Source organism: Vicugna pacos, chromosome 6 (assembly GCF_048564905.1).
Source record: "Vicugna pacos chromosome 6, VicPac4, whole genome shotgun sequence".
Lineage (NCBI taxonomy): Eukaryota > Metazoa > Chordata > Mammalia > Artiodactyla > Camelidae > Vicugna > Vicugna pacos.
In genome coordinates, this window is record NC_132992.1 from 36,536,084 (window position 1) to 36,549,897 (window position 13,814).

At 33.6% G+C, this 13,814-nt stretch overlaps 1 long non-coding RNA gene and 1 other non-coding gene across 5 annotated transcripts in view; one reads left to right on the plus strand and one right to left on the minus strand.

Annotated features, from left to right (window-relative positions):
• Positions 1 to 13,814, plus strand: part of LOC116280921 (uncharacterized) — a 594,369-nt gene that overhangs the window by 357,268 nt on the left and 223,287 nt on the right. The window lies entirely within an intron of this gene.
• On the minus strand, positions 2,008 to 2,110 carry LOC116281135 (U6 spliceosomal RNA). Its single transcript, XR_004190585.1, has one exon. It is a non-coding gene; the product is annotated as a U6 spliceosomal RNA (small nuclear RNA).

Below are 13,814 nucleotides of genomic sequence, written 5' to 3' on the forward strand. Positions count from 1 at the left end.
TCAGAGTCCCATTGTGATATTTCTATAAACAAGATAAAAGGAAGAATATTTCCAGTACGATACAATCCTAGCTTTCCAGAAAGGACAAAATTTTCAGGGACAGATCATCAAAATGTTGTCATACATCACCAATGATCAAGTCTATGTCATAATTTTAAAAGCAACACGTAAATAGAAGGTAAAAATTACTATAAAATAGTTAATATGAATAAACTGAAAAAAGAGATGTGGCAGATACTTAAAAGTTATCACATTTGCATATTAAAGATAAATTTAAGTTGAGTTAGATTCGCTGAACTGAAACACCCAATCAAAGTAAAGTTTGAAGGAATACTAATATTACCAACACTGTTTTATTGAAAATCCTTCAGTGGTTTCCATTCTGTCTAATATGAGAACCAAAAATCTGAACATCTTGAAAGTACCTCAGTGGTACTATGTTTTCTGCCTTATCTCACAGGCTCTCCTTCCCCATGCATGTCTATCAATGCCAACCTATTTCACTTTCAGAATTAACTTCCTGATTCTTCCCTTATTGGAAATTTGCCCATGTTGTTATCTTTTACTGGAATTCTGTTACTCTAATGTTCACCATCTCCTCCTTGCATAGGTAATACAATGTACTTCTGTGTCTCTAATACCTAGTACAATGCATGGTAAGTTCTCATGAAAGCTATGTTAAACAAACTAATTAATTAATGGTATATTTGTATGTATATATGTATGTGTAAAAATATATACATTCATATGTATGTATCTATGTAATTTTTAAAAACCAGAAGTACCAATTAATTTTTTGGGTTTTTTTTATTAAAGTATAGTCAGTTTACAATGTTGTGTTAATTTTTGGTGTACAAAATGTTTCAGTCATATATATACATACATATATTTGTTTTCATATTCTTTTTCATTATAGGTTACTACAAGATATTGAATATAGTTCCCTGTGCTATACAGAACATTTTGTTTATCTATTTTATATATAATAGTTAGTATCTGTAAATCTCGAAATCCCAGTTTATCCCTTCCCACCCCCTTTCCCCTTCTGGTAACCATAAGTTTGTTCTCTATGTCTGTGAGTCTGTCTCTGTTTTATAAAAAAGTTCATTTGTGTCTCTCTCTCTCTTTTCGTTTTTTTTTTTTTTTTTAGATTCCACATATGAGTCATATTGTATGGTATTTTTCTTTCTCTTTCTGGCTTACTTAACTTAGAATGACATTCTCCAGGTCCATCCATGTTCCTGCAAATGGCATTATTTTATTCCTTTTTATGACTGAGTAGTATTCCATTGTTTAAATATACCACAACTCCTTTATCCAGTCATTTGTTGATGGACATTTACATATCTTGACTATTGTAAGTAGTGCTGCCATGAACATTGGGGGTACATGAATCTTTTCGAATTAGAGCTCCCTCTGGATATATACCCAGGAGTATGATTGCTGGATCATAGCATAAGTATATTTTTAGTTTTTTGAGGGATCTCCATACTGTTTTCCATAATGGCTTCATCAAACTACATTCCCACCAACAGTGTAGGAGGGTTCCCTGTTCTCCACAGCCTCTCCAGCATTTGTTTGTGGACTTTTGAATGATGGCCATTCTGACTGGTGTGAGGTAATTACTTAACTTTGTTCCTTTATTGTTAAGGTTTTTTTTTCTCTGACTTCTTTCAGGAGTTTTTCTTTATCTTTGATTCTCTGTAGTTTGAAAATGATATACCTTGATGTAGTCTTTTGACATTTATCCTGCTTGGTGTTCTCTGAGTTTCTTGGATTAATGGTTTGGATTCTGATATTAAATTGAGGAAATTCTCAGTCATTATTGTTTCATATATATCTTTAGTTTCTCTCTCTCTTTCCAATATATATTCTGGTATTTTTAATTAATTAATTAATTTTTATTGAAGTATAGTCAGTTTGCAATGTGTCAATTTCTGGTGTATAGCATAATGTTTCGGTCATACATATATATATATACATATATTTCATTTCATATTCTTTTTCACGCTTAGGGAACACTTCACAATTTGCATGTCATCCTTGCATAGGAGCCAGGCTAATCTCTGTATCATTCCAATTTTAGTATATGTGTTGCTGAAGTGAGCACTAATCTGGTATTTTTATTATGCATTGTCACACCTTCTGCAGTTTTCCTACATCCTTAGATATTTTATGCTAATTTTTTACAATCTTTACTCTTTGCCTTTCCATTTTTGAGGATTCTATTGATTTATCCTCTAATTCAGAGATTCTTTCCTCAGCTGTGTCCAGTCTACTAATAAGCCCATCAAAGGCATTCTTCATTTCTGTTACAGTGTTTTTGATCTCTAGCATTTCTTTTTGGTTCTTTCTTAGGATTTTCATCTCTCTGATTACAGCTATTGCATGGTGTTTACTTTATCCATTAGCGCCCCTAGCATGTTAATCAGAGTTGTTTTAAATTCTCAGTCTAGTAATTCCGACAGTCCTGCATGTCAGGTTCTCATGCTTATTCTCTCTCTTCAAATTGTGTCATTTTCTTTTTGGTAATCTTTGTAATTTTTTTCTTGCTAGCTGAACATGATGTACTGGGTACAAGGAACTGCTGTAAATATAGGCCTTTAGTAAGGTGGTGGTAAAGTGCAGGGAAAGGAGAAGCATTTTATAATCCTGTGATTAAGTGTCAGCCTTTAAATGAGCCTATACATCTGGATTCTGAACTTGATAGGAATTTTTCTGATTTTTTTGTTTCCTCTTCTTGGGTGAGATAGGATGGTACAGTGGACTGAAGTTGGGTATTTTACCTTCTCCAAATCAGTTCAGCTCTGATAATACACCAGTAGGTTAGGCTCTTGTGAAATACTTTCCCCTGAGGGTAGGCCTTGTTAAGAACAAGAGTGCTCTGGCATATTTCAGAATTGTTCCATTTCCTCTCCTCCTACCAGAACTATGAGATTTTTTTTTTTTTCTAACAGTTACTGTGGAAACCTTGTCAAGTTCCTAGAGATAAATGGCACAGTATTGTGGAGTTCCTTCTATGATGGGCTTCCCCGGGAGATTTAATTCTTGGACTGGTCCACATTGAGCCTCAGGGAACTCATCAATTGCAGTTCAGGTCTCCTCACACTGGCATTGCTTCCTGTGGCTGTTTCTGGTTTCCACTTGTGAGTCTCTGCTCCAGTGAGCAATGACTCCCTGTATTCGCTCGATTGTCTCTCCAGTCTTGGTGAGCAGCAAATTGTCCTGTGTTCTCCCTTGTCTTATGGATCCAAGAAAAGTTATTGATATTTCAGTCTGTTCAGCTTTTTACCTGTTAGGATGAAGTGGTGACTTCCATTCCAAGTCCCTATATGTGGAAGTAGAAACCACACTCAACAGTTTTATTTTCTTTCGAAATTCTGCCTTTAAGTGGCCTGTGGCCTGGTTTTTTTGTGTTTTGCTTTTTCTTCTTCCTGAACTTACCTCTGTCTTGTAGAACCTGATTATATGAGGTCAAAAGAAGCTAGTTTGTGCATTCCACAATCTGCCTGGCAACAATCTTCATTAAATATCTTTTAGTTACTGTGGGTGACATAAGACAGATTTCTATTTTTCAAGCCTCCAGTAGTAGTTTTATTATGTTTTTTCCTATCTTCACTTGCTTCTCACTCCTAAAGCCAATGCTACATATTTTAGGGTCTTATTATTCTAGCACTCCATTTCTAGTTGCCGATTGTAATAATGGTTGACTATTTCTGTGTAACAAACACTCCCAAATTCAACTAGGTTAGTTGATCTAAGATGGACTCAGTTGAAGTGTATCTGCTCCGTGTTTCTCTTATACTGCTTGCAGCAACAGGCTAGACTACACATATTTATCTTAGGGTGATGACTAAAGTTCAAGAGAGAAAGAATAGTACATGGATTTTTAACTCTTGTCACTTCACACCTGCTATAATCCACTAAAAAATACAAACAACATGACCTGTTCTAAAGAAAGCTTGTTTTGTGATACACCTTATGCCCACAGAGGTGGGGCATGGTTGAAGTAAATATTTCTGAATAGTTATCTAGTTTGCAACAACTTCATTCCATATTGGTACACATGTTTTTAAATGAAATTTTTATTTATTTCTCTCTTTCTGTCTCTAAATAAACACATACATGCACAGCTACTACTACCCCATGTGTAATATGGGGGAAAAGAGTTCTTTCTTGTGGTTGGAGACATTTCTAATGTGCAAGATTTGGTAAGTAAAGTGTCAAATTTTAGGTTATTCTTACCCTTTTGCTTTAAAGTCTTCATAGATTGAATAAGTTGCACCTCCAAATACAAATATCTTATAGACATATAACTCTAACAACAGAAATTACAAGTGTATTCTTAGCAACTCATAGCTTCCTAGACTTGGGACTTGTGGTATGTAAATTCCTATGCCATCTTCTCTAAGCAACATTTTTTTTTTTTTGCATCTGAATCAGCAATAATGCATTCAAAATAGGATCTTTTGGGGAAAGGGTTTGGGAAGGGATAAATTTGGGAGTTGTGACATTTGCAAATGTTAGCCACTAGATATAAAAATAGATTTAAAAAAAACAGATTTCCTCTTTATAGCACAAGGAACTATATTCAATATCTTATAATAACCTTTAGTGAAAAAGAATATGAAGACAAATACATGTATATATATGCATGACTGGGACATTATGCTGTACACGAGAAATTGACACATTGTAACTGACCATACTTAAGTAAAAAAAAAAAAAGGACCTTTTACATTGAGAGAACATTATGCTTTGTTGCTATGGAAACTATCTACTCTTTCTGAAAAGCTTTCCTAGTCCTCTGTTCTTCTCTCTGCATGTTTTACCCCTCAGACTCCTTAGCTGCTACTTTGTGTCTGCCTTTGCTCTGATTTTGATTGAGTGGAGTTTTGTGACCTTCATACTCCTAGTATAATCATTTCTTTGATCTGAATTTTGCTTTCTTTTCCAAGAAAGGAAGAGTTTAAGTAAACATTTGTCATTTATTTCTACTATCTCTTTAATTTTTAGATAGCAAATTGTCAAATCTAAGTAAATTTTTTGAAGGAATAAATGTTTAAGTAAATCATTCTTAGTCATTGAGCCTGGATTTTATGATCATTTTCCCTCTTTATTTAAAACTAGTAAAAAGCATAAATCCGAACCTTAACTCAGCCAACAAAGCCCCTGAAATCCATGATTTTCCCCAAGGCTTCTGTGAGTGATAGAAATACTGCCATAAACTGCGCCAGTGGGCTACATAAATGGTTCAATGCACTCCAAGTGTTTAAACCTAAGAATGCTTCAGGAGAGTGTTTTGTCTGTAAAAAACATAGCTGACTTGGGAATATGATGAGAGTAGTATGTCCATCAAGATTTCTGGAAAGAAAATGAATATCCTACCTTCCTATCTTCTACAGTTTTTTTCTGATGGAGCTTTTTGACATATGAGGTCATACTCAGAACTTGAAGATCATTTTCAGTTAGGAATTGATCAAAGATATATGAATAGTGGAATTTTGATAAGGACAAGGTAGAAAGTATCAGTAATCCACATTTAAATAGAGTTGAGATATGCCTTTTAATTATTCATATACAGCTTTGGCATGGTGACTTGCTGTTTGGAACACAATAGAATGGCTTTTGGTGCTTATAATAGTTAATTTCATGTGTCAACTTGGCTAGCCTATGGTGTCCAGTTGTTTGGTCAAACACTAGTCTAAATGTTGAAGGTGAAGATATTTTATAGTTGTGATCAGCACTTAGAATCAGTTGATTTTAAGTAAAGGAGATTATCTGCAATAAAGTGAATAGGACTCATTTAATCAGTTGAAGGTCTTACAAGCAAAAAGTGAGGTAAGTTTCCAGGAGAAAAAGGAATTCTGCCTTAAAACTGTAATGCAGAAATCTTACCTAAATTTGCAGTCTGTCAGTCTGCTCTATATGTTTTGGATTTAACACTAGAACTTCAATCCTTGACTGGGTTTCTGTCCTGCCAGGCTGCCCTTCAGATTTTGGACTTCTCAGTCTTCAGAATCACCATCAGTTAATTCTTTAAAATAAATCTCTTTCTTTATATACTTATATCTCACTGAAATATTTTTTCTGGAAAAAATATTTTTAAAATATTTCTGACATGTTAAAATGGTAAGGAAAACTTAATTTAAGAGTCTTGCAATAGGGAGCAAGATCAGGCTCAACTCCAAATACAACAGGGACACATGGAAATTTATGGCCAAGGAGCAGGATGGGAGGGTAAGGGAGGTCAGTGGATGGAAAATTACTAAGAAGAGAAATCACAGGGGTAGTTGGGGGCTGTGGGAAGGTGTTCTTGCTAAACCGACTTAATAGGATTTCCACTAAAAGCAGGCCAGGGTGATCAGATATCAAAGGTTGGGGGGACTCTCATTAAGCTGACTTAGCAGGATTCTTGCTAAATCCACAGAAGTCCAAGGTCGAGGTCTAGTTGAGACAAGGGCACAGAGGAGCCTAACTACAGTTTGATCAAAGAGGAATCTTTGTGAGAACATTGATTCATACAGTGAGTACTTTTCCCAAAGATATCTTCTATTATACATCTAAAAAACATAAGCAGATTTTAGCCACATCTTCCAGGAGAGTATGAAGTATGACATGAAATATAAATCCTGTATTAAAAGTTTGTGTATATGCACTAAGATTTGAGATCTAGCTCATCTATAAATAATTGGCTTAACAGAAATATTTTTAGCAGCCACGGAATATCTACTTGCCCACCAGGAGTGGAAATTTAGTATTTATAAGGGGAAATGTAGGATAATTTCATTCATTTTTCAAGCAGAGTGTATTTTAAATATACAGACCAAGTTTTAAACTTATTGTATAAAATGATAAACTATGTTCTTTTTCTTATCAAGTCAAATAAGGGATTGTATATTGTTAAATATTTCTTTAAGTGGCAGCAGCTGGCTTAATGGTATGTAAAGTGCAGTCTCAGCTACATCTACTATTTTGAAATTCGTAGAATTGGAACTGAAAATAAGAGCAGATAAAACTTTATTAGCAAATACACAAAAATGTACTCACTTAAATTTAGGCACATAATTCTAAGGAATGGTTTAATAGTATATGAGAAGACTGACTCAGTAAGTGCTGCAGTTGTAAATACTCATCTCTGCACTACTATCTATAACAATGAACCATTTTTACTATCCAGATGAAGAGGTAATAACAGTGTCAAGGGATTCTACGTAAATGAATCTCATAGGCATTGTAATAGCACATAATAGAAATGACTTTCTCACCTGGTAAATGACTTTCTAAAAGGCAAGTAGTGGTACAAATTCAATTATTTCAAATCTGTGAGTTTCTTTCCTTTCTCCTAGTTAGTATGTCTTTTTTGTTTCCTTGATAATAGGCAAGTGTTTGTAAAGTAGTAATGGAGAAAAAATTATGGATGGCTGATACAAGGAAGTAAGAAATGGAATATATCTTATTATATTGCAAATTTGCCACTCTCCTTTGAATTGATGGAGATGATATCTAAGACAACAAATGACCAACAGACTTCATGTGCATTTACTATATTGTGTTTTAAGAGAAGATGTGAATAGATGAGTTTTGTTTGTTTGTTTGTTTTTTTGTCAACGTAGTACTTTCCTGTACAGCATTTCAGATCTCAAATGTTTGCTGAAAAATAACAGGTCTCTGTAAGTGATATAAGGTGAAGTTACCATCCACAGGACTTAAGCAGATTACTGTGAAAAACTGCATTAAAAAATAAACTTAAATCCATCCATCTTTATCCTGCAAAACAATTAAATACATTTAACGTATTAATGTAGATCATGATCTCCATATTAATATAAGTTACAAAATTTCAAAGGCTTTTTTCTTTAACCAGACCATCTCATGATATCAGGGTCTATGGAATTACATGTTAGAGACTGCATTATTATACCCAATTACTGGCTCCCTTGACTAAAATGATGACTTGTTCCTATCAGGCACTATGTAACTGGCAGAACCTCATTGTGAAAGGAGAATATATGCTTGTCCCATGGACTTGCGCTTGGACATAAGACTTATTTTGTCCAATAGGATGTGGACAGAAGTGATAATAGGCATAGTTGGAGGATAAGCTTTAAGAGCTATGCCATGGATTGCCCATGTCCTTTTTCTCTGCCAGGAGGTAATGAAAGAGGTGATGCTTTTAGCCTGGATCATAGAATGAATAGCAACCTCGAACAGAGCTATAAGTAATCCTCAAAGGGCATGTACTGTGAGAGAAAATAAACTTTTGTTGTGGATTGCTAAGATTTCGGGGGTTATTTGTTACCACAACATAATTTAGTGAAATCTTTTGGCTGCATACACTTCAGAAAAAAATTCATCCCAAGTGAATGTTTGTGTGCTACATCAGAATACAATATGCAAATTTAATTTTTAAAGTGTAGCATCACTATTATTACAGTCATCCAAATGTATATTGATCTTATGAGTTTATCTTAGTATATTAGATTTCAGTTATCATACAGTGTCAAAAAGACACAATCTGGCTTTAAGTAGATTCAAGACAAATAGAGAATTCCAAATTTGAACAATGGGAATACATTCTATAAATACAAACTTTTATAAACAATATTCTTTATATATTAAGTATAAACATATAATTATATCTATTTATAATAAAGATTCTGCATCAATACTGAAGATAGCATCATTTAACATGATTATATAGCAATAAAATTAGAAAAAATAAGTATCTAAACTGAATGTTAATAGTTAACATACCTGTTATATATATATATAGGTGCCTACAGCTTCAGTCAAGAGTGTCACTAAATTGCTGGTCTAATGGAAACTCCATTCTCAACCCCATCCAAATACTGTTAATTATACCATTAATTGTTTCTCATTGTTTCTGTTAGTGAATCTTAGAGTCTTGGCCAGACACTCCAGTCCTGAATTATCTTTCTGAATCTAATGGGAAAAGTTTTCTCTTGTATTACTTTTCCTGACTCTCACATTCTTGCCAAACTAGAGATTTTCTAGCCAATCTAGGGTTTTCTGATAAATTGCAAAACCCAATTCTTGATACCAGTTTGTCATGCTTTTTCATTTAATGGTGTCCCAGGCTTCTTTTTATGAGATGCTTATTTATTTCTTTTTGCCTCATTGTATTTGTTCTTCATGTCTCAGTATCAATATGACTCTGTCAGTGAAAACTTGTTTGATCCCAACAACTGGAAACAATACTACATGTGAAAATTAGAACTCTTACAGGACTAATACTTTCTCCTTTACATTTTAATTTTATGCACTTACCATCCATTCTGTTATGCTGCAGTTTCTTTGAGGATAATAGTTGCTCTTTATGTCACACTCAGATATTGGGCTAGGTTTGCAGGTAAAGTTTTGTTATCTACACATCCCATAATAGAATTCCGTGTTATGCATGGTGTGTACTAGAGCAAATGAATAAATAGAAGTGGGCATGTCTTGTTCAAAAATATCATCACTTTTTTATATTGTACCACTGAAAAGGATCTAATTTTTGAATTTACTAACACATAGCATCTCATACTGATCCTATAATTTTGTAGATTAAAATGAATCTTATAGGTATGATATTATAAGTTATTTATGCAAGGGTTAGACATTTTTAGTAATTAGGTTTATTTATTTATCTTTTAGTGGAGGTGCTGAGGATCGAACCCAGGACCTCATACGTGCTAAGCATGTGCGCTACCACTGAGCAATATCCTCCCCACTGCAAGGATTAGAAACTGATAGACCTTTTCTGATATCACTGGGCATTTACATATGCTTGATTGAAATTATCAGATATAGAAAACATCCTTTTTTGTAATAATTGATCATCATCTGTGGTTTTAAAAAAGTTTCCCAAGTTTTATTTAATTCCCCTCAAATGGATATAAAGGAAGTTATATACCCACCTCTGAAAATTTTTCTTTGGCTAGTAATAGTTTATAAAACATACATCATTCATTTATTTGAATACTACAGTTTTACTGTTTCTCTATACTGTATTGTTTTTCTGTTCAGAAACAGAAAATTAGATTTTGCTAAATTACTGAAAAAGATACTTTTTCTTTGCCTCATGTATCAAAATACTCTAAAAGAAAATCATTTATTTAACAGTCATGTAAGGCAATAAATAACAGCATGAGTTTTACATTCTGCACTTTCATTTAAATCTTCCTTTCATGGACATTAAATTAAAATAAATGTAAGAGCACTTGTTGACAGTATTCTGCCTCAGAAATACTGAATGAAAATTTAGCCATATAAAAATTAAATAAGTATACTTAAGTATCGTTGGTTGTCTATATTTTATAATGATACTATAAAAATTTTACTCTAAGTTTTTTGCTAATGTTATCAGATAAATGTAAAAGTGATGAAAAATAGTTTGATTTAGATTTCTGTTTCTAATGCTTATATTGTATCAGCCAAATTGAGGGCCCATTACTACAGTATAAAAAATTTCTTTTAATTACAGTAGGATAAATTGAAAAAATAAACAATGGAGAATAGGGCAGGAGAACAAACAAAAATCTAAATGAATTTGCCGCATTGATGAGAAAGTAGTGAGCCAAAAAACAGACTTAGTACTCCTTCAGAAGGAGAGTTTGGAAAGAAATAGTTATGAAGTTAAAATCATTAGTAAACTTACTTTGTCCGTATCTCTAAGAGTAGAAAGACATTAGAAATACTGTAGAACTCTCCTTAGAGCATCTTCTGAGTTTGCCTCTACCAATTTTCTATTGCTGCCCTGCAAATCCCATCAACTTGGCAGCTCAAAACAACACCAACTTACTGTCTCACCGTTCTGTAGCTTCAAATTCTGGGACATGGGTTTCACCAGGTTAAAATCGAGCTCACTGCAGGGCTATCTCTGTACTGAAAGCTGTGAGGGAAAACAATTCTTTGGAGTTGTTAGCCAAGCTCAGTTCTTTGCAGTTGTAGAACTGATGTCCCCATTTTTTTGGCTGACTCTCAGCCAGAGACCTCCCCTAGCTGTAAGAGGCTCCTCTTTGGTCGTTGCATATGGGCCCCTGCATCTCAGAATCAGCAATGGCAGCTGAAATCCTTCTCATGCATGGAATCTTCCTGACTTTTCTTTCTGCTGCACAGGTTTCTAAAGACTTTTTATTAACTTGGAGACCAAGGAAATAATGTACCATGAATTTAATCTGAAGAATAATGGAAAATTCTAGTGTTCATGGGTAATAAGCCCACTCTTACCTGGTTATGTAGCTGCGGGACACGGGTGTTGATTCGATGGCTTTTTTTTTTTTTAATCTAGCCATATGCTGAACTTGGTCTCAATATGTTGTTTAATAGAAAAAGGCAGAAAGATTAATAGAGACACGGATGAACAGGGTAATTAGCAAGTTTGATTAAACCACATACCGAAAAAGAAAATACACAGAATGGCCCAAACAGAAGTGTTAAATTGCTGGAATTCTTTGAAGAAAAGTAGACATTATTCTCTGTTTATGTCATTCTGTTTTAGGTATATATCCCTGCTTTGATAATATCTTCAGGAAATTATCAGAACACTGCCTAATATATAATTTTTTAAAAACATCAGTATGTCTGTATGCATCTTTGTCTACTTCCATTAGCATTGCCATCACACAACAGGGCAAAATAAAATGGAATATTGCAACCCTTAATTTTCTACCATCTAACACTAAAATCTGCTGCATCCTTTTATTTTATTTTATTTTATTTTATTTTATTTTATTTTATTTATTTATTTTATTTTTGGCAGGGGGAAGTAATTTGGTTTATTTATTCATTTTTAGAGGAGGTACCAGGGACTGAATCTAGGACCTTGTGCTTGGTAAGCATGTACTCTACCACTTGAGCTATACCCTCCCCCTCTTTTAATTTTAAATTAGACCTTGAACCAGATAACTAACTAAAAGAAGATAAAGGAAAGAAATATTTTGTTTCAGAAATAGTCATTTATAGTATCCAGTGTGACAAGAGCTATAGAGAATACTGAGAGAACTTTTTATTTGGGGGCTTTGTCTTTTGCTTCAGTCCAGTCTGTTTTATAAGACAGCTTCTTCCCAAAAGGTAATAAATGATCTTGTTTTTTACTCCTTAGAAGAATGTAGATGGTATTGCAGAAGTGAACACATTTATAGGGTACTCAAACTTACTGATACAGATCTGACAAAGAAAGTTTTATTCTATAGATTGAGCTGTATGATACAGATAACTTTAAAGCACATGTAACTGTGAATAAAATCACAAGGTCTAAATAAATGAGGATTACAAATTTGCCAAGAGTCATCCCTCCCAAAAAAGCACAATCCTGCATGATTTCAATGAGGCAAATTTCACTTTCCTTTTTTTTTATTTATTGAATGTCTATAATGAATGAAAATAAAATTAAGCAAAATCATCTTCACTATTTGTCCTCACGATAAAATACTTTGTGACATTGACAAACCAAATATGCAATCATATATAACAAATGTATACAATGGACTTTCATTTCAAATCTGAATTATTTTCTCCTCCCAACAAAATAGAGTTAACATGGAAGTTACAAAGTATCTTTTTTATAGTAATGTAAGTGATTATTGCCATGCATCCTAGAATGACTCTATTTCATGAGTATTAATCACTTACAAGCTAGAAGAATTGATTTAAGGCAAAAAAGGGACAAAATAACAATTATGTTATTTTGAAATATTAGTTAGTAAATAATACCTATGTTGTGGTGCATGGAAATATTTAGTGTTACTCTTCTTGCAAATGATAGGGAGAGAAGAAAGAAAAATAGAATCAAATGAAAAATGGACAGAATTTTAGAAGATGTGTACACTTACAGTGACTTAATGTTCCTCTGAAACTTACCCCTTAAATCCAGCAACATCTGTATAAAAATACTGTCATACACACATACATACACATATAGAAGTTATGAAAACTCTATTTGTTGCTTGAATCGATAGTGGATGAGCTGGTACAGTTATCCATACACACTTTTAAGCACACCAAACCAGGTATAAGTGAAAGGAAGAATGGATGGGTGACATCAGTGTCTACACTGACATAATATTTCTGGGTTCATGTTTTTCACTCTGAAGTCCTCATGTTCATGTTAAAAATTTAACATCTTCCTGAAAAAGTAGGCTTGTCAGCTTCAGTGAAGGATAGTAAAAATGGCAATAATTAGCCAAAAATATTGGTATTCCTGTGGGAAAAGACTGAATTTGAAACAGGAAGTAAATTTTCTTTCATACAAGGAAGGGCCTGTCTTCCAAAGGGAGTGGGGAGGGTTTGAGGTGCACAGTGTATTTGTGTGTGTGCATGGATGTATGTAGATGGTGCATATCATGAGTGGAATTTACACTCTAAAACCCCATTTCTAGAAAGTCTGCTGGGTTAAAATCTGAAAAACATCAAGTATACACAAAGGCAACATTTTCAGGGTGCTTAGATTTGTGCCAATATAAATGTGCAGGGAACTAGAGAGACTGTGAATAATCAGATCCTACACACAAAGAGGTTAACAAAAACAGGAACTGTGATACCAGTGATTATTTTAAAATAAGGTATTTGTGCAATGTAATTAAAAAATATAAAGGCACCCATGTGCCAAATTAACCTAAGAAAATTCTCCATGGTGTCATCTACACACAAAAGTCAGTATCTGAAATATAAACTATATTGTTTACTCTTGGAAGAAAAATGATTTCTTTGGACAATTAGTAATGTATTTAACATGCATTTAATTTGATCCAGTAGTACACTGATCTCCAAAAGCATAGATAATCCTTCTCAACCGATGACTAAATTGC